The sequence below is a fragment of the Oncorhynchus keta genome, chromosome 21 (assembly GCF_023373465.1).
Source record: "Oncorhynchus keta strain PuntledgeMale-10-30-2019 chromosome 21, Oket_V2, whole genome shotgun sequence".
NCBI lineage: Eukaryota > Metazoa > Chordata > Actinopteri > Salmoniformes > Salmonidae > Oncorhynchus > Oncorhynchus keta.
The window spans coordinates 52,635,391-52,654,483 of NC_068441.1; the positions used below are offsets into that span (position 1 = coordinate 52,635,391).

The 19,093-nt window shown below is 46.4% G+C and overlaps 1 protein-coding gene and 1 long non-coding RNA gene across 5 annotated transcripts in view; one reads left to right on the forward strand and one right to left on the reverse strand.

The window, feature by feature from the left end:
- Positions 1–19,093, reverse strand: part of LOC118399730 (E3 ubiquitin-protein ligase RNF123) — a 235,150-nt gene that overhangs the window by 73,234 nt on the left and 142,823 nt on the right. The window lies entirely within an intron of this gene.
- On the forward strand, positions 3,562–4,956 carry LOC127910422 (uncharacterized). Of its 4 annotated transcripts, none has more exons than XR_008074830.1 (3): positions 3,562–3,815; positions 3,947–4,034; positions 4,904–4,956. It is a non-coding gene; the product is annotated as an uncharacterized LOC127910422 (long non-coding RNA). The 4 variants fall into 4 exon arrangements; XR_008074832.1 differs by having other exon boundaries at positions 3,991–4,078; XR_008074829.1 differs by lacking the exon at positions 4,904–4,956 and adding an exon at positions 4,470–4,522.

Below are 19,093 nucleotides of genomic sequence, written 5' to 3' on the forward strand. Positions count from 1 at the left end.
TCACCATGTACCCCACTCTCCTCCCCCAACCCTCACCACGTACCCCACCCTCCTCCTCCTCCCCCAACCCTCACCACGTACCCCACCCTCCTCCTCCTCCCTCCTGCCTCACCACGTACCCCACCCTCCTCCTCCTCCCTCACCACGTACCCCCACCCTCCTGCCTCACCACGTACCCCACTCTCCTCCCCCAACCCTCACCACGTACCCCACCCTCCTCCTCCTCCCTCCTGCCTCACCACGTACCCCACCCTCCTCCTCCTCCTCCTCCCTCACCACGTACCCCCACCCTCCTGCCTCACCACGTACCCCACTCTCCTCCCCCAACCCTCACCACGTACCCCACCCTCCTCCTCCTCCTCCTCCCTCACCACGTACCCCACCCTCCTCCCTCCTCCCTCACCACGTACCCCCCACCCTCCTCCCTCCTCCCTCACCACGTACCCCACTCTCCTCCCCCAACCCTCACCACGTACCCCACCCTCCTCCTCCTCCTCCCTCACCACGTACCCCACCCTCCTCCCTCACCACGTACCCCACTCTCCTCCCGCCAACCCTCACCACGTACCCCACCCTCCTCCCCCAACCCTCACCACATACCCCACCCTCCTCCCCCCAACCCTCACCACATACCCCACCCTCCTCCACCCTCACCACATACGCCACCCTCCTCCACCCTCACCACATACCCCACCCTCCTCCACCCTCACCACATACCCCACCCTCCTCCCCCAATCGTCACCACGTACCCCATCCTCCTCCATCACCACGTACCCCACCCTCCTCCCCCAACCCTCACCACGTACCCCACCCTCCTCCCCCAACCCTCACCACGTACCCCACCCTCCTCCCTCACCACGTACCCCACCCTCCTCCCTCACCACGTACCCCACCCTCCACCCTCACCACGTACCCCACCCTCACCACGTACTCCTCCCTCACCACGTACCCCACCCTCCTCCTCCCTCATCACGTACCCCACCCTCCTCGTCCACCCTCACCATGTACCCCACCCTCCTCCCTCACCACGTACCCCACCTTCCTCCCTCACCACGTACCCCACCCTCCTCCCTCACCACGAACCCCACCCTCCTCCCTCCCCACGTACCCCACCCTCCTCACGTACCACACCCTCCTCCCCCAACCCTCACCACATACCCCACCCTCCACCCTCACCACGTACCCCACCCTCCTCGTCCACCCTCCCCACGTACCCCACCCTCCTCCTCCTCCTCCTCCTTCACCACGTACCCCACCCTCCTCCCTCACCACGTACCCCACCCTCCTCCTCCTCCTTCACCATGTACCCCACCCTCCTCCCTCACCACGTACCCCACCCTCACCACGTACCCCACCCTCCTCCTCCCTCACCACGTACCCCAACCTCCTCCTCCCTCACCACGTACCCCAACCTCCTCCTCCCTCACCACGTACCACAACCTCCTCCTCCTCACCACGTACCCCCCCCTCCTCCCTCACCACGTACCCCACCTTCCTCCCTCACCACGTACCCCACCCTCCCCCTCACCACGTACCCCACCTTCCTCCCTCACCACGTACCCCACCCTCACCACGTACCCCACCCTCACCATGTACCCCACCCTCCTCCCTCACCACGTACCCCACCCTCCTTCCCCACCACGTACCCCACCCTCCTCCCTCACCACGTACCCCACCCTCCTTCCCCACCACGTACCCCACCCTCCTCCCTCACCATGTATCCCACCCTCCTCCCTCACCACGTACCCCACCCTCCTTCCTCACCACGTACCCCACCCTCCTTCCTCACCACGTACCCCACCCTCCTTCCTCACCACGTACCCCACCCTCCTCCCTCACCACGTACCCCACCCTCCTTCCTCACCACGTACCCCACCCTCCTTCCTCACCACGTACCCCACCCTCCTTCCTCACCACGTACCCCACACTCCTCCTCCTCTTGCATCCTTTCTTTCTTCAACCTGTTAATAAATCATGCTTCTTGGACCGCAGAGGTAAATGTATTCTGGCTTGTTATTGCCATGTGTGTCTGTGGCTTAGGAGTGTGTGTGTGTGTTGTGTTTATACACGTGTGTGTGTGTGTGAGAGATATACTCATGTACCCCACCCTCCTCCTCCTCCTCCTCCTTCACCACGTACCCCACCCTCCTCCCTCACCACGTACCCCACCCTCCTCCTCCTCCTTCACCATGTACCCCACCCTCCTCCCTCACCACGTACCCCAACCTCCTCCTCCCTCACCACGTACCCCAACCTCCTCCTCCTTCACCACGTACCCCACCCTCCTCCCTCACCACGTACCCCACCCTCCTCCTCCTCCTTCACCATGTACCCCACCCTCCTCCTCCTCCTTCACCATGTACCCCACCCTCCTCCCTCACCACGTACCCCACCCTCCTCCCTCACCACGTACCCCACCCTCCTCCTCCCTCACCACGTACCCCAACCTCCTCCTCCCTCACCACGTACCCCAACCTCCTCCTCCCTCACCACGTACCACAACCTCCTCCTCCCTCAACACGTACCCCACCCTCCTCCCTCACCACGTACCCCACCTTCCTCCCTCACCACGTACCCCACCCTCCTCCCTCACCACGTACCCCACCTTCCTCCCTCACCACGTACCCCACCCTCACCACGTACCCCACCCTCACCATGTACCCCACCCTCCTCCCTCACCACGTACCCCACCCTCCTTCCCCACCACGTACCCCACCCTCCTCCCTCACCACGTACCCCACCCTCCTTCCCCACCACGTACCCCACCCTCCTTCCCCACCACGTACCCCACCCTCCTCCCTCACCATGTATCCCACCCTCCTCCCTCACCACGTACCCCACCCTCCTTCCTCACCACGTACCCCACCCTCCTCCCCTCACCACGTACCCCACCCTCCTCCCTCACCACGTACCCCACCCTCCTCCCTCACCACGTACCCCACCCTCCTCCCTCACCACGTACCCCACCCTCCTCCCTCACCACGTACCCCACCCTCCTTCCTCACCACGTACCCCACCCTCCTTCCTCACCACGTACCCCACCCTCCTTCCTCACCACGTACCCCACCCTCCTTCCTCACCACGTACCCCACACTCCTCCTCCTCTTGCATCCTTTCTTTCTTCAACCTGTTAATAAATCATGCTTCTTGGACCGCAGAGGTAAATGTATTCTGGCTTGTTATTGCCATGTGTGTCTGTGGCTTAGGAGTGTGTGTGTGTGTTGTGTTTATACACGTGTGTGTGTGTGTGTGTGAGAGATATACTATTCTAGCGAGGACGGAAACAGAGAGAGACAGGTCAGCAATATCAGTCGGCTGTTATTGAAATGAGATACAGGCCATATGATTTCCTAAAACCTGTCTACTGCTGATAACATATCAGGTGTCATACCTCAGTAACCATTCTACTGCTGATAACATATCAGGTGTCATACCTCAGTAACCATTCTACTGCTGATAACATATCAGGTGTCATACCTCAGTAACCATTCTACTGCTGATAACATATCAGGTGTCATACCTCAGTAACCATTCTACATGCTGATAACATATCAGGTGTCATACCTCAGTAACCATTCTACATGCTAATAACATATCAGGTGTCATACCTCAGAAACCATTCTACATGCTAATAACATATCAGGTGTCATACCTCAGAAACCATTCTACATGCTAATAACATATCAGGTGTCATACCTCAGTAACCATTCTACATGCTGACAACATATCAGGTGTCATACCTCAGTAACCATTCTACATGCTTATAACATATCAAGTGTCATACCTCAGTAACCATTCAACTGATAACATATCAGGTGTCATACCTCAGTAACCATTCTACATGCTGATAACATATCAGGTGTCATACCTCAGTAACCATTCTACATGCTGACAACATATCAGGTGTCATACCTCAGTAACCATTCTACTGCTGATAACATATCAGGTGTCATACCTCAGTAACCATTCTACATGCTAATAACATATCAGGTGTCATACCTCAGTAACCATTCTACATGCTAATAACATATCAGGTGTCATACCTCAGTAACCATTCTACATGCTAATAACATATCAGGTGTCATACCTCAGTAACCATTCTACATGCTGACAACATATCAGGTGTCATACCTCAGTAACCATTCTACATGCTTATAACATATCAAGTGTCATACCTCAGTAACCATTCAACTGATAACATATCAGGTGTCATACCTCAGTAACCATTCTACATGCTGATAACATATCAGGTGTCATACCTCAGTAACCATTCTACATGCTGACAACATATCAGGTGTCATACCTCAGTAACCATTCTACTGCTGATAACATATCAGGTGTCATACCTCAGTAACCATTCTACATGCTGACAACATATCAGGTGTCATACCTCAGTAACCATTCTACATGCTAATAACATATCAGGTGTCATACCTCAGTAACCATTCTACATGCTGATAACATATCAGGTGTCATACCTCAGTAACCATTCTACATGCTGATAACATATCAGGTGTCATACCTCAGTAACCATTCAACTGATAACATATCAGGTGTCATACCTCAGTAACCATTCTACATGCTGATAACATATCAGGTGTCATACCTCAGTAACCATTCTACATGCTGACAACATATCAGGTGTCATACCTCAGTAACCATTCTACTGCTGATAACATATCAGGTGTCATACCTCAGTAACCATTCTACATGCTGACAACATATCAGGTGTCATACCTCAGTAACCATTCTACATGCTAATAACATATCAGGTGTCATACCTCAGTAACCATTCTACTGCTGATAACATATCAGGTGTCATACCTCAGTAACCATTCTACATACTGATAACATATCAGGTGTCATACCTCAGTAACCATTCTACATGCTGATAACATATCAGGTGTCATACCTCAGTAACCATTCTACATGCTGATAACATATCAGGTGTCATACCTCAGTAACCATTCTACATACTGACAACATATCAGGTGTCATACCTCAGTAACCATTCTACATGCTAATAACATATCAGGTGTCATACCTCAGTAACCATTCTACATGCTAATAACATATCAGGTGTCATACCTCAGTAACCATTCTACATGCTAATAACATATCAGGTGTCATACCTCAGTAACCATTCCACTGACAACATATCAGGTGTCATACCTCAGTAACCATTCTACATGCTGACAACATATCAGGTGTCATACCTCAGTAACCATTCTACATGCTAATAACATATCAGGTGTCATACCTCAGTAACCATTCTACTGCTGATAACATATCAGGTGTCATACCTCAGTAACCATTCCACTGACAACATATCAGGTGTCATACCAAGGGTCGGAAACTTTCCGGTAATTTTTCATGGGAAGTTAAGCCTGGGAATTTGGGGAATTTTGCTTAAATTCATCAAAAACGTTAGCTTATACAGTGCATCTTTTTGTTGGATACACAAGGCAATTATAGGTATTGTGGCATATTTTGGCTAAACTAATCGTCAATTCAATCGCATTGCAACCCTCTGCATGCACAGTGCATTCTTCCATCACATGTACAGCTGATTCTCAAGATCTTGCACACTAATGAGATGCTATTGAGCCCACACTACTACACTGTCTGAGCCAAGGACTACATGCTTTCTGGTAAGTTTTGATTACAATACTGGGTGAGGTGAATATATTTTATTAGACATACATCATTTTTTGTTAACTAGTAAATAGAAACCTACAGTAAGGTGTGTTTAAATAATTTCTAACTTGTTAACACTTTCAGATAGTTCGTTTTTCTAGAATGTGGGTTTTAGCTTGCTTGAGCCTGCTAACTTAGGAGTGTTATTTCACCTGTTTCCGTACATTTCATTTATTGTTTAATTTAACTGCTTAACTATGTATCTGTACATGGAATTGTATTTGTTGATTTTTGCAATGCAGACTGTATTGCAATAATCTCTGATGGGTGGACGAATGTCCGTGGGCATGGAATAATTAACTACATCTCCACCCCTCAACCAGTATTCTACAAGAGCACAGACACAAGGGACAACAGACAAAACCGGTCTCGACATTGCAGATGAGCTGAAGGAAGTCATCAATGACCTTGGACCACAGAAGGGATTTGCACTGGTGACAGACAATGCTGCGAACATGAAGGCTGCTTGGTCTAAAGTGGAGTCCTACCCTCACATCACACCCATTGCCTGTGCTGCTTATGCATTAAATCTGCTCCTCAAGGACATCATGGCACTGAAAACAATGGATACACTCTACAAGAGAGCAAAGGAAATGGTTAGGTATGTGAAGGGTCATCAAGTTATAGCAGCAATCTACCTCACCAAGCAAAGTGAGAAGAATAAGAGCACCACATTGAAGCTGCCCAGCAACACCCGTTGGGGTGGTGTTGTCATCATGATTGACAGTCTCCTGGAGGGGAAGGAGTCTCTCCAAGAAATGGCCATATCACAGTCTGTCGATATGGAGAGCCCCATGGCGAGGATCCTCCTGGATTCCCTTTGCTTGTGTATTTTGTGTATTTTGAGAGTGGTAAGCAGCCTGAAACCTATAGCTATATATATGGGTGGTGTTGGCAGTGCTAGGGTGGATATATATATATGGGTGGTGATGGTAGTGCTAGGGTGGATGTATATATGGGTGGTGATGGTAGTGGTAGGGTGGATGTATATATGGGTGGTGTTGGTAGTGCTAGGGTGGATATATATGGGTGGTGTTGGCAGTGCTAGGGTGGATGTATATGGGTGGTGTTGGTAGTGCTAGGGTGGATATATATATATGGGTGGTGATGGTAGTGCTAGGGTGGATATATATATGGGTGGTGTTGGTAGTGCTAGGGTGGATGTATATATGGGTGGTGTTGGTAGTGCTAGGGTGGATATATATATGGGTGGTGTTGGCAGTGCTAGGGTGGATATATATATATGGGTGGTGTTGGTAGTGCTAGGGTGGATGTATATATGGGTGGTGTTGGTAGTGCTAGGGTGGATGTATATATATGGGTGGTGTTGGTAGTGCTAGGGTGGATGTATATATGGGTGGTGATGGTAGTGCTAGGGTGGATATATATGGGTGGTGTTGGTAGTGCTAGGGTGGATGTATATATGGGTGGTGATGGTAGTGCTAGGGTGGATGTATATATGGGTGGTGTTGGTAGTGCTAGGGTGGATGTATATATGGGTGGTGATGGTAGTGCTAGGGTGGATGTATATGGGTGGTGTTGGTAGTGCTAGGGTGGATGTATATATGGGTGGTGATGGTAGTGCTAGGGTGGATATATATGGGTGGTGTTGGTAGTGCTAGGGTGGATATATATATATGGGTGGTGTGGCAGTGCTAGGGTGGATATATATATATGGGTGGTGATGGTAGTGCTAGGGTGGATGTATATATGGGTGGTGTTGGTAGTGCTAGGGTGGATATATATATATGGGTGGTGTTGGCAGTGCTAGGGTGGATATATATATGGGTGGTGTTGGCAGTGCTAGGGTGGATATATATATATGGGTGGTGATGGTAGTGCTAGGGTGGATGTATATATGGGTGGTGTTGGTAGTGCTAGGGTGGATGTATATATGGGTGGTGATGGTAGTGCTAGGGTAGATGTATATGGGTGGTGTTGGTAGTGCTAGGGTGGATGTATATATGGGTGGTGTTGGTAGTGCTAGGGTGGATGTATATATGGGTGGTGATGGTAGTGCTAGGGTGGATATATATGGGTGGTGTTGGTAATGCTAGGGTGGATATATATTTATGGGTGGTGTGGCAGTGCTAGGGTGGATATATATATATGGGTGGTGTTGGTAGTGCTAGGGTGGATATATATATATGGGTGGTGATGGTAGTGCTAGGGTGGATATATATGGGTGGTGTTGGTAGTGCTAGGGTGGATATATATATATGGCTGGCGATGGTAGTGCTAGGGTGGATATATATGGGTGGTGTGGCAGTGCTAGGGTAGATATATATATATATGGGTGGTGTTGGCAGTGCTAGGGTAGATATATATATGGGTGGTGTTGGTAGTGCTAGAGTGGATATATATGGGTGGTGTTGGTAGTGCTATGGTGGATATATATATATATGGGTGGTGATGGTAGTGCTAGGGTGGATATACATGGGTGGTGTTGGCAGTGCTATGGTGGATATATATATATATGGGTGGTGATGGCAGTGCTCGGGTGGATATATATATATAGGTGGTGTTGGCAGTGGTAGGGTGGATATATATATATATATGGGTGGTGTTGGTAGTGGTAGGGTGGATATATATATATATGGGTGGTGTTGGCAGTGCTAGGGTGGATGTATATATGGGTGGTGTTGGTAGTGGTAGGGTGGATATATATATATGGGTGGTGTTGGCAGTACTCGGGTGGATATATATATATATGGGTGGTGTTGGCAGTGGTAGGGTGGATATATATATATATGGGTGGTGTTGGCAGTGGTAGGGTGGATAGATATATATATATATATATATATATATATATATATATATATGGGTGGTGAGGGATTTGGCAAGAAGGAAGAAAGTCCTAATTAACTGTCTCTGGCTCTTCACAATATGAATATTACATATGGACCTAGTACTCTGCCGTTGTCATCATCCTGGAAGCTGAGGTTATTATGTTCCATACAGGATGAGAGTGTCTGGATGAGAGCAGATACTCTATTCAACTGGAAGAAAATATAAGGGGGTGGGAATATATTTTAACCTTAAAAGGGAAATATTAGGAAAGGAGAAACTATAAGACGAATGGCATTACAGAACCAACATGAGACATCTGGCCTGTCTGCTAGAAACATTCACATTGCTGAGTCTTTACTGTTGGTCTGTCTGCTAGAAACATTCACATTACTGAGTCTTTACTGTTGGTCTGTCTGCTCTAAACAGGTACATTACTGAGTCTTTACTGTTGGTCTGTCTGCTCTAAACAGGTACATTACTGAGTCTTTACTGTTGGTCTGTCTGCTCTAAACATTCACATTACTGAGTCTTTACTGTTGGTCTGTCTGCTCTAAACAGGTACATTACTGAGTCTTTACTGTTGGTCTGTCTGCTCTAAACAGGTACATTACTGAGTCTTTACTGTTGGTCTGTCTGCTCTAAACATTCACATTACTGAGTCTTTACTGTTGGTCTGTCTGCTCTAAACATTCACATTACTGAGTCTTTACTGTTGGTCTGTCTGCTCTAAACATTCACATTACTGAGTCTTTACTGTTGGTCTGTCTGCTCTAAACAGGTACATTACTGAGTCTTTACTGTTGGTCTGTCTGCTCTATACATTCACATTACTGAGTCTACTGTTGGTCCGTCTGCTCTAAACAGGTACATTACTGAGTCTTTACTGTTGGTCTGTCTGCTAGAAACATTCACATTACTGAGTCTTTACTGTTGGTCTGTCTGCTCTAAACATTCACATTACTGAGTCTTTACTGTTGGTCTGTCTGCTAGAAACATTCACATTACTGAGTCTTTACTGTTGGTCTGTCTGCTAGACACATTCACATTACTGAGTCTTTACTGTTGGTCTGTCTGCTAGAAACATTCACATTACTGAGTCTTTACTGTTGGTCCGTCTGCTCTAAACAGGTACATTACTGAGTCTTTACTGTTGGTCTGTCTGCTCTAAACAGGTACATTACTGAGTCTTTACTGTTGGTCTGTCTGCTAGAAACATTCACATTACTGAGTCTTTACTGTTGGTCTGTCTGCTAGAAACATTCACATTACTGAGTCTTTACTGTTGGTCTGTCTGCTCTAAACAGGTACATTACTGAGTCTTTACTGTTGGTCTGTCTGCTCTAAACATTCACATTACTGAGTCTTTACTGTTGGTCTGTCTGCTCTAAACATTCACATTACTGAGTCTTTACTGTTGGTCTGTCTGCTCTAAACAGGTACATTACTGAGTCTTTACTGTTGGTCTGTCTGCTCTAAACAGGTACATTACTGAGTCTTTACTGTTGGTCTGTCTGCTCTAAACAGGTACATTACTGAGTCTTTACTGTTGGTCTGTCTGCTCTAAACAGGTACATTACTGAGTCTTTACTGTTGGTCTGTCTGCTCTAAACAGGTACATTACTGAGTCTTTACTGTTGGTCTGTCTGCTCTAAACAGGTACATTACTGAGTCTTTACTGCTGGTCTGTCTGCTCTAAACAGGTACATTACTGAGTCTTTACTGTTGGTCCGTGTGCTCTAAAACAAACACAGAGCTAAAACAACATGGTCCACTCAAAAGATAAGGCAAGGATCAGATCTATCAAAAGGTCATTTCAAATACACTTTGTCAATAAACCCAGTGAGAATGTTTGATGCTTTGTGTCTGGGCTACTCAAAACACAGGAGGTAAAACACAACACAAGAACACGTTCCACTAAAACGTAGCCTAGATTGCTTGACCCATAAAAAGAGAGACACGCATTTGATCAACGAGAGGTAGTTTGAAAAGCCACTTTCTGCCAATGAGGGCTTTAGTGTGCGTCTGGCTGTTCAAACACAAGAGGTAAACAGAAACACAAAAGTCCACTAAAAAGATGATAGCTCTGCCTATAAAAGAAATGGCATGATCAAGACCGTTTACAGGACACGGGTAAGTTAAAAACAACTCTCTGCGGACAGTAAAGCCAGTGATGCTGTAATATGGGTCTTCCTGGCCTACTCGAAGCAGGCGGAACAGAAACGCACACTAAAAAGCTGTTGTAGGCTACCTCAAAATAAAATAAAAAGGCACGATCACGATCGGAGAAAGGTAATTGGAAAGACAATGTGTTCTGGCCAATAAACCCAGTGAGATGGTTCCACGGCTGTCAAAAGAGTCTCGGCAGTACTTTAATTTGAACCACAGATAGTGTGAGGAGAGAATCGTCTGACTATTGCACTTCTGAACTGGGATGCGTGGAAGATTCTCCTCTCGTCCAATCAGGTTTGTAGCCAAGTCCCCTTCTCTCGGCGTTCATACTCTCCCCTCAGCTCCCCTACTTCGCCTCCACTCCAGGTAATAAAAAAACATCACTTTTGTGATGAGGTTGAGAGATACCGTCTACAGTCATAAATAGCGAGTAAGACGAGTATTTGTTGGACAAGCTCTGTGTTATTGCCTCTTATGGATGATAGATACTGTACTGGTCTCATATTGAACACTACAGCTCTGTGTTATTGCCTCTTATGGATGATAGATACTGTACTGGTCTCATATTGAACACTACAGCTCTGTGTTATTGCCTCTTATGGATGATAGATACTGTACTGGTCTCATATTGAACACTACAGCTCTGTGTTATTGCCTCTTATGGATGATAGATACTGTACTGGTCTCATATTGAACACCACAGCTCTGTGTTATTGGCTGTTATGGATGATAGATACTGTACTGGTCTCATATTGAACACTACAGCTCTGTGTTATTGCTTCTTATGGATGATAGATACTGTACTGGTCTCATATTGAACACTACAGCTCTGTGTTATTGCCTCTTATGGATGATAGATACTGTACTGGTCTCATATTGAACACAAATGATATTTTCTTCTCCATAAAGATGAACATTTCAGTTATTTTTCCAAGAATAAGCTCTGTGAAATCCAACCAGTGTGTGATAGTGTGTACTGGTCTCATATTGAACACTAAATGGATGGCTGTGTTATGGATGATAGACGCTGACTGGTCTCATATTAACTGGCTACAGCTGCTTGTTATTGGTTTTAGGAATGAAGATACTGTACTGGTCTCAGTGATTGAACAAAGCTCTGTGTTATTGCTCTTATGGATGATAGAACTGAACTGGTCTCAGTGTATTGGAAAGTATTCAGACCCCTTGTTATTCCACATTGTTATGATAGATAATGCTTTGGTCTCATTTGGCAAACTACAGCTCTGCTGTCATTGCCTTTTATGGATGATAGATACTGTACTGGCCATAAAGGCATGATTGGTAAAATACTCAGAGATGGTTGCTCTTCTTGAAGGTTCTCCCATTTCCACAGAGGAACTCTAGAGAGCTGTCAGAATGATTTTCTTCTCCCATTTCGGGTTATTTTTCACCTCTCTGACCAAGGCCCTCTCCCCCAACCAGTGTGTCAGTTTGGCGGTGCCAGCTCTAGAAAGAGTAAATGGATGGCTTCTTCCATTGAATCATGATGGAGACCACTGTTGTTAACTGGGGCTGCTTGTGCAGAATTTGATTGGTTTCAGGAAGATCTGTGCCTCGACACAATCCAGTGATTGAGAAATTACGGAAATTGCACAACCTCATGAACTGTTTTTCATCTACAGTACTGTCAATTTGGACCTTATATAGACAGGTTGACTTTTCCAAATTGTTATCAATTGAAGCTTTATTCTAAAATGTTTTTTTTTAAATTTCCAATCAAGTTCTACAAACAATAACAATAATGGAAATAATGACAAAGCAAAATTGGTCTCATAGCATTTGCTCTGAATACTTATTAAATAAAGGTATTTAATTTATTATTTTTATATAAATAAATACATTTGCAACTTTGTTGAAAAACAGGCAGTGATTACATTATGGGATATTGTTGTAGATTGATGAGGGAAACTAAGCTTAGCATGCACCTGTATTTGGGAGTTTAGGCATTCTTCTCTGCAGAACCTCTCCAGCTCTGTCAAGTTGGATGGGGAGCCCCCCTGTAACAGCTGTTTTCAGGTTGGAGCCAGAGATGTTCCATCGGGTTCAAGTCCGTTTGTCAGTTTGATGGCCACTGCAAAGACATTAAGCAAGACTTCTTGTCCCGTGTTCTCCTCTATGTCTTGGCTGTGTGCTTAGGTCGTTGTCCTGTTGAACCTTCGCCCCAGTCTGAGGTTCTGAGTGATCTGGAGCAGGTTTTCATCAAGGATCTCTGTACTTTTCTCCATTCATCTTTTAATCCAGGGCTTTTGTCTCCCAGTCCCTTCCGCTGATAAAAACAGTCCCTTCAGCATGATGGCCACAACCAGCAGTCCTTCAGTGACGGGCACAACAGCAGTGAAGTTCCATCTTGTTTCGTCAAGAGCAGAGAATCTTATTTCTATGGTCTGAGTTCTTTAAGTGCCTTTTGGCAAACTCCAAGCAGGCTGTCATTTGCCTTTTACTGAGGAGTGGCATTCACATCTGGCCATAAAGGCATGATTGGTAAAATACTGCAGAGATGGTTGCTCTTCTTGAAGGTTCTCCCATTTCCACAGAGGAACTCTAGAGAGCTGTCAGAATGACCATCGGGTTCTTGGTCACCTCTCTGACCAAGGCCCTCTCCCCCAATTTCTCAGTTTGGCCGGGCAGCCAGCTCTAGAAAGAGTCTTGATGGTTCCAAACGTCTTCCATTGAATCATGATGGAGACCACTGTGTTCTTGGGGACCTTCAATGCAGCAGAATTTGTTGGTACCCTTCACCAGATCTGTGCCTCGACACAATCCTGTCTCTGAGCTCTACGGACAATTCCTTCAACCTCATGGCTTGGTTTTTGCTCTGACGTGCACTGTCAACAACCTTATATGTCTCAGCAGAGAACAGGCTGTGGGGACAACAGCAGAGAACCTTCAACTGTGGGCACAACAGCAGAGAACCTTCAATGTGGGCACAATCAGCAGAGAACTCTTCAATTGAATTTACTAGTAACAGTTTTGAATTGAATTTCCAATCAAGTTGTAGAAACCTCTCAAGGATGATCAATGGAAACAGGATGCACCGGAGCGAAAATTGTCTCAGTCTCATAGCAAATGCTCTGAATACTTATGTAAATAAGGTATTTCATTTATTATTTTTATATATAAATACATTTGCAAAAAATGTCTAAAAACAGGTTCGCTTTGTCATTATGGGATATTGTGTGTAGATTGATGACGGAAACTAATTTAAAATGCATCGAGTTTGTCTGGTAGAGAGGCATTGTTGGTTAGATCACGGCCCGGTCTACCTCTGTAATCCGTAATGGACTGTACCCCCCCTGTAACATGCATCGAGTGTTGGAGCCAGTGTAATAGGATTCCACCTTAATTGTCCGTTTGTCAGTTTGATGGCTCTCACTGTGAGGCACAACAGCAAGACTTCACTGTACGGTCTCAGCCTTCACTGTGGGCATAACAGCAGAGATAGCCCTGTGGGCACAACAGCAGAGAACCTTCACTGTGGTAGCCCAACAGCAGAGCCCTTCACTGTGTAGCCCTGCAGAGAAGCCCTGTGTACGGTAGCCCTGTCCTTTAGTTTAACCCTCTGTGTTAATCCAGGGCTTTTGATTGGGGAAGCAGTGAATCTTCACTGTGGGCACAACAGCAGAGAACCTTCGCTGTGGGCACAACAGCAGAGAACCTTCGCTGTGGGCACAACAGCAGTGAACCTTCGCTGTGGGCACAACAGCAGTGAACCTTCGCTGTGGGCACAACAGCAGAGAACCTTCGCTGTGGGCACAACAGCAGTGAACCTTCGCTGTGGGCACAACAGCAGAGAACCTTCGCTGTGGGCACAACAGCAGAGAACCTTCGCTGTGGGCACAACAGCAGAGAACCTTCACTGTGGGCACAACACGCTGCTGACGCATTTCCTGATGAAGCCCGAGACGGAGGTGGGATAGTTCGTCGATGCTATCGGTGGAGTTCTGATACCATCAACGATTCCAGTCAGTGCAAAGCAGTCCTGTAACATAGCCTCTGACTCAGAGGACCACTTTTCTACGAAGCGCTTCCCTGGTACTTCCTGTTTGTACTTATAGCGGGACATGATCTGATTTGCAGAAGATGGGAGGGGTGGGGGGGGGGCTTGTATGCTTGCTTGTGGGTTGAGTAACAGTGGTCTAGGACTTTAAATCGCCCCTAGTATGCATCCAAAGTTGGGCATCAAGTGTCTTAGTGAAGTGGAATTAAAACTATAGAAGACAAGCAGCCTCCGGGTGCATTAAAACTATAGAAGACAAGCAGCCCCCGGGTGCATTAAAACTATAGAAGACAAGCAGCCTCCGGGTTCATTAAAACTATAGAAGACAAGCAGCCTCCGGGTGCATTAAAACTATAGAAGACAAGCAGCCTCCGGGTGCATTAAAACTATAGAAGACAAGCAGCCTCCGGGTGCATTAAAACTATAGAAGACAAGCAGCCTCCGGGTTCATTAAAACTATAGAAGACAAGCAGCCTCCGGGTTCATTAAAACTATAGAAGACAAGCAGCCTCCGGGTTCATTAAAACTATAGAAGACAAGCAGCCTCCGGGTTCATTAAAACTATAGAAGACAAGCAGCCTCCGGGTGCATTAAAACTATAGAAGACAAGCAGCCTCCGGGTGCATTAAAACTATAGAAGACAAGCAGCCTCCGGGTGCATTAAAACTATAGAAGACAAGCAGCCTCCGGGTGCATTAAAACTATAGAAGACAAGCAGCCTCCGGGTGCATTAAAACTAAAACTCCGGGTGCATTAAAACTATAGAAGACAAGCAGCCTCCGGGTTCATTAAAACTATAGAAGACAAGCAGCCTCCGGGTGCATTAAAACTATAGAAGACAAGCAGCCTCCGGGTGCATTAAAACTATAGAAGACAAGCAGCCTCCGGGTTCATTAAAACTATAGAAGACAAGCAGCCTCCGGGTGCATTAAAACTATAGAAGACAAGCAGCCTCCGGGTGCATTAAAACTATAGAAGACAAGCAGCCTCCGGGTGCATTAAAACTATAGAAGACAAGCAGCCTCCGGGTGCATTAAAACTATAGAAGACAAGCAGCCTCCGGGTGCATTAAAACTACAGAAGACAAGCAGCCTCCGGGTGCATTAAAACTATAGAAGACAAGCAGCCTCCGGGTGCATTAAAACTATAGAAGACAAGCAGCCTCCGGGTGCATTAAAACTATAGAAGACAAGCAGCCTCCGGGTGCATTAAAACTATAGAAGACAAGCAGCCTCCGGGTGCATTAAAACTATAGAAGACAAGCAGCCTCCGGGTGCATTAAAACTATAGAAGACAAGCAGCCTCCGGGTGCATGGTTCCCTGATTGCTTATAGCCTTGTACAGTTTGTTAAGTGCCAACTTCTTGTTGATGTCGTCGTCCTGAGGTGGAATATATAAGGCAGCTACGATTACAGATTAAATCTCTCTCGGAAGGACAAACGGTCAGCATTTGACCATCAGGTATTCCATGATGGCTGAAGAATAGGTCAAGACATGCACTGCACAATCTGTTGGTGAATCGGATGTCCTGACCGTTCGGTGAATGTAAAATCCATCGAGTTGGATAGCCACAAGGGGGGTAATGTTGTCCGAAAGTCTTGTTTAATAAAATAAAAAACGGAGAATATTGCAGTTACGAGAGTCCCGTTGAACGCAAATTCGCGATCGGAGGTCATCAATCTTATTATCAAATGATTCGGTACATTGGCCAATGGAATGGAGTGGTAGCCGGTTTTCCCTTCTTCCCGCCTTAATCCCAACAGGACGCCTTAATCTCTTGCCTTTTTTAACCTGCGTTTCCCTCTTGGGTAGATTGGATTGGCGGTACATAAAAGAGCCCAGGGAGGATGAGTTGAAGTTTAAATTGAGGTTAGCAACTGCCGATCTGATGTTCAAAAGTTTTTGTCGATCATAAGAAATGATAGCTCATAGATTTCTTGAAAAAAAAAAAAAAAAGTTTAGATAAACGCCGAAACAATCACAAAATTGGGTTGGAGCTCAAGACAGCACACAGTAAACCACCAGACTGGGCTACATCTATTTACACTGGACAGACAGGATGCCTGCTCCACCCAGAGCTCTCCATCTCCAACTCTATCCCCTGAAGCTAGTTCCCTCCTCCTACTCTGTCACTCTCCACCCACCCAGCTAACCAGTACCCTCCACAAACCCAGCTCAACCCTCCTGCAGTCTGGACTCCATCCATTACCTCTGGGCAAATAAGACAAAGAAAAGCGCAGAGGATAAATCACCTCCTCTCTCTCTCCGCCAGGCTACCGTATTCATTTCCTCAATCCTTCAGTTCTGTGCATGTTATTCAGAGCCATACATCTTAGCCTCAGTGTTAGCACAGTGTGTGTGTGTGTGTGTGTGTGTGTGTGTGTGTGTGTGTGTGTGTGTGTGTGTGTGTGTGTGTGTGTGTGTGTGTGTGTGTGTGTGTGTGTGTGTGTATATAGATAATTTATCTGAGAGCAAAAGTGTTTAGAGCTATAATGATTTAGAGAGCAGTTACATATCAGGAATATTTACATCAGAACATTAAACATAACGTCAGTCTGAAAACACACACTACCCCTGCAGCTGACAGACACACACACACTAGGGGTATGAACATTTAAACAAAATCAAAGTCCCTAAACAAAAAACAAAACAAAAAAATCTAAATTCTAATCACAGTACAGTTTTCACAAAACATTCTGTTCCGTGTATCCCGTCTAGACGGTTGGTTAAATACCTGGGGAGAGTTCTGTTCCGTGTATCCCGTCTAGACGGTTGGTTATAAAGGCCTGGGGAGAGTTCTGTTCCGTGTATCCCGTCTAGACGGTTGGTTATAAAGGCCTGGGGAGAGTTCTGTTCCGTGTATCCCGTCTAGACGGTTGGTTATAAAGGCCTGGGGAGAGTTCTGTTCCGTGTATCCTAACTAGACGGTTGGTTATAAAGGCCTGGGGAGAGTTCTGTTCTGTGTATCCTAACTAGACGGTTGGTTATAAAGGCCTGGGGAGAGTTCTGTTCCGTGTATCCCGTCTAGACGGTTGGTTATAAAGGCCTGGGGAGAGTTCTGTTCCGTGTATCCCGTCTAGACGGTTGGTTATAAAGGCCTGGGGAGAGTTCTGTTCTGTGTATCCCGTCTAGACGGTTGGTTATAAATGCCTGGGGAGAGTTCTGTTCTGTGTATCCTAACTAGACGGTTGGTTATAAAGGCCTGGGGAGAGTTCTGTTCCGTGTATCCTAACTAGACGGTTGGTTATAAATGCCTGGGGAGAGTTCTGTTCTGTGTATCCTAACTAGACGGTTGGTTATAAATGCCTGGGGAGAGTTCTGTTCCGTGTATCCCGTCTAGACGGTTGGTTATAAATGCCTGGGGAGAGTTCTGTTCCGTGTATCCAAACTAGACGGTTGGTTATAAAGGCCTGGGGAGAGTTCTGTTCCGTGTATCCTAACTAGACGGTTGGTTAAATGCCTGGGGAGAGTTCTGTTCTGTGTATCCTAACTAGACGGTTGGTTATAAATGCCTGGGGAGAGTTCTGTTCTGTGTATCCTAACTAGACGGTTGGTTATAAATGCCTGGGGAGAGTTCTGTTCTGTGTATCCTGACTAGACGGTTGGTTAAATGCCGGGGGAGAGTTACTACTACTTCTGGTGAAGACATATTGAAGTCATCCTCGTTGGTCAGGATGTGTTGTACCTGTCATCCTCCTTACCAAGAGGTCTGCCTGCCACCTTCTCTCTCTCCCTCGCCCACCTGCACTTTCTCTTCACCAATGATGCAAGTGTGTGATCATTCTTCGGTCTGTTGCATGTAGAATATGGCAGCGTAGCCTAGTGGTTAGAGTGTTGGACTAGTAACCGGAAGGTTACGAGTTCAAACCCCCGAGCTGACAAGGTACAAATCTATCGTTCTGCCCCTGAACAGGCAGTTAACCCACTGTTCCCAGGCCGTCATTGAAAATAAGAATGTGTTCTTAACTGACTTGCCTGGTTAAATAAAGGTAAAACATTTTTTTTTTTAAATGTTCATTGATGCTTTACTGAAACGGCAAGATACAGCAATCCACTGAGATATTACAGCGTTTGATTACCGAGTTCTGTTCTGTGTATCCTAACTAGCACGTGTATAAACACTGTCCGTCTGTCCCTCCCCTTCGTGTTTCCAGTGTCCCTGGGGCGAGTGGTTCTGTTAAAAACGGAGCAAAGTGGTAGGGAGAGCTAAATAACTAGACGGTTGGGAATGCCTGGGACATCTGTTCTGTATCCACACACATCAGAAATCACTAGATTGACTGGTGAAGCCATGTGTTTTCAATGCCTGTACTGTAGCATGTATCATCATTCTAATGCAACACATGCGTACTTAACATATGAGCAACAACTGAAAACAACACTGTGTTCGTCCTCCGGTTGTGCTTCAATGTGGAGGAG